General features: G+C 57.2%; 1 non-coding gene across 1 annotated transcript in view; it reads right to left on the bottom strand.

Moving 5' to 3' along the window:
- LOC126333665 (small subunit ribosomal RNA) overlaps positions 1-636 on the bottom strand; it is a 1,893-nt gene extending 1,257 nt beyond the window's left edge. The window contains exon 1 of the ribosomal RNA XR_007564325.1: positions 1-636. This exon is cut by the window's left edge and continues 1,257 nt beyond it. This is a non-coding gene — a ribosomal RNA (small subunit ribosomal RNA).
- Positions 637-2,500: the final 1,864 nt, after the last annotated feature.

Raw genomic sequence — 2,500 nt, 5'->3', positions numbered from 1 at the left:
ACCGCAACAACTTTAATATACGCTATTGGAGCTGGAATTACCGCGGCTGCTGGCACCAGACTTGCCCTCCAATAGATACTCGTTAAAGGATTTAAAGTGTACTCATTCCGATTACGGGGCCTCGGATGAGTCCCGTATCGTTATTTTTCGTCACTACCTCCCCGTGCCGGGAGTGGGTAATTTGCGCGCCTGCTGCCTTCCTTGGATGTGGTAGCCGTTTCTCAGGCTCCCTCTCCGGAATCGAACCCTGATTCCCCGTTACCCGTTACAACCATGGTAGGCGCAGAACCTACCATCGACAGTTGATAAGGCAGACATTTGAAAGATGCGTCGCCGGTACGAGGACCGTGCGATCAGCCCAAAGTTATTCAGAGTCACCAAGGCAAACGGACCAGACGAGCCAATCCGATTGGTTTTGATCTAATAAAAGCGTCCCTTCCATCTCTGGTCGGGACTCTGTTTGCATGTATTAGCTCTAGAATTACCACAGTTATCCAAGTAACGTGGGTACGATCTAAGGAACCATAACTGATTTAATGAGCCATTCGCGGTTTCACCTTAATGCGGCTTGTACTGAGACATGCATGGCTTAATCTTTGAGACAAGCATATGACTACTGGCAGGATCAACCAGGGAGCTGCGTCAACGAGAGCTGAGCAGCCGGCCGCCCGGGAGTGTGTCCCGAGGGCCCGCGCGAACACGCAAGCGTCCGCTCAATTATTCTGCAAACAGGAGGAGGCTGAGCTCCCCTGCACGATACACCTCGAAACCCTCTCAGGTCCCGGCGGCGCGCAGCGCCGTCCTAAGTACTTGGTCGGGTTCGAGAGAGGCGCAATCGCCCGGAGATGGGCGAGTAGACGCTTTCAGTGCGAACACCCGTGCTCCCAACTGAGCTTGCCGCTGCCGACAGAGGCCCGGGAGCGTGCTGTCGTGGCATTGCCGGCGGGAAACAACACGCGCCACCTACGGTGACCGGCAGCTCCAACGCCAGCGCCACAGAAGGGCAAAGCCCCACTTGGGTGCAGAAGCGAACTCTCCCAGCACAGCGCACGCGCCAACACGTCCGCAGAGCTGCGATACAAACCACCTGCGAGAACCGCTGGGGGCGACCGAGCAGCAGACGGCGTCGCGACGCCGAGTGCCGGGCGGCGGCGCATCCTCAACGCACACAGTCCGCAATCGGACCAGCACACTGCAGATGTCCACCGCGCTTCGCACCGGGCTCGGCAGAACCCACTTTGGCCGCCTGGCGCCGCGCGCAGGGTGCGCCGGCGCATAGCTGGGACGCCAGCCGGGCCCGTCGGCCGGCGCTCCTGCCACTGGGCGCCCCCCACCAGCCGGCTGTAGTGCGTGCGCTCACGCAGCGCGCGGCCAGCACGCCGGGCGGCCCCCCCTCACCGGCCGGGGACTGTCCCGCCAAGCCACAGCCTCGTATCGCTTCATACCCACATGGCCAACTCAGGTTCGGGGGCATGGCGGGTACCGCCGAAACAACCGGTTCATAGATGTACCGATCGTCGCTATCACCGATGCACCTGCAGCGCGAACAACCGCTCAACAACTGATTTCCAGTTCATTTGCGGATCTTTGGCAGCAAACGTATACGTCAATCTACATTTGCGAAATCTACGATTCTGGCATGCCTGCATGTTATGTGTCACGACACGCTACATCAGCCCACATACACACTGCGGCATGTACACGAGAGAACACGTGGAAGATGGTCCGCGCACGTGTGCAATGTCCCTTGCGCGGTCGACTGTCAACCGGCCTCTGTAGCATGTCGCAGATGTGGAACGCGGTCCACCGTGCTATCATGTTGTGTGGGGCAATACGATTAAATAGGAAAACCCTCGTCGCTACATCAACAGACGGCTCACGCTGATTCCCGGCAGAGGGAGGAGGGGGGGGGGGGGGGGCCAACATGCAATACTTTCGTCCGTACCTACCTACCACATGTCTGTACGGCGTACAACAGTGCAATCTCGCTGTAATGGGGAGACGAGACAAGTAGCATCGTGCACAACATATGGCCCTTATGATTCGCCATTGTAGGGCGCAGCCGGTGTACGGTCAAGCATGTGCCACATTATGTCACTCAGTACGTAACGACGGATGATCAGTGTGGGTTACGCGTACATCAGCGGACAGTCCACACAGGCCGTACCACAACGTACACTGACTGCATCGACAACCGAATGCAACTGAACAGCTGCAAGGCTCATTTCACAAACAAACGCCTGACCGACCAGCTTGGAAGGGCAGGAGGGGAGGGCGATATTCGTTCTGTAGCGGTACACCCTTCCAGTGGTTAGCGGGACTGTGTAGAAAGTACGCAACACTCGAAAGACCTTTATGTGAGGGTACGCACCATGGCATCAAGAAATACACATGACACCAGAGGATCCAAGCAGTGAACTATGTTCAGAGGGTTGCTGTTAGGCAAAGCTACATTCCTGTGACGTTACATGTGACAGTTAAGGTGCAGTGTAAGTTAGGT

The sequence above is a fragment of the Schistocerca gregaria genome, unplaced genomic scaffold (genome assembly GCF_023897955.1).
Source record: "Schistocerca gregaria isolate iqSchGreg1 unplaced genomic scaffold, iqSchGreg1.2 ptg001626l, whole genome shotgun sequence".
Lineage (NCBI taxonomy): Eukaryota > Metazoa > Arthropoda > Insecta > Orthoptera > Acrididae > Schistocerca > Schistocerca gregaria.
This window is presented reverse-complemented; position numbering and strand designations above follow the sequence as displayed.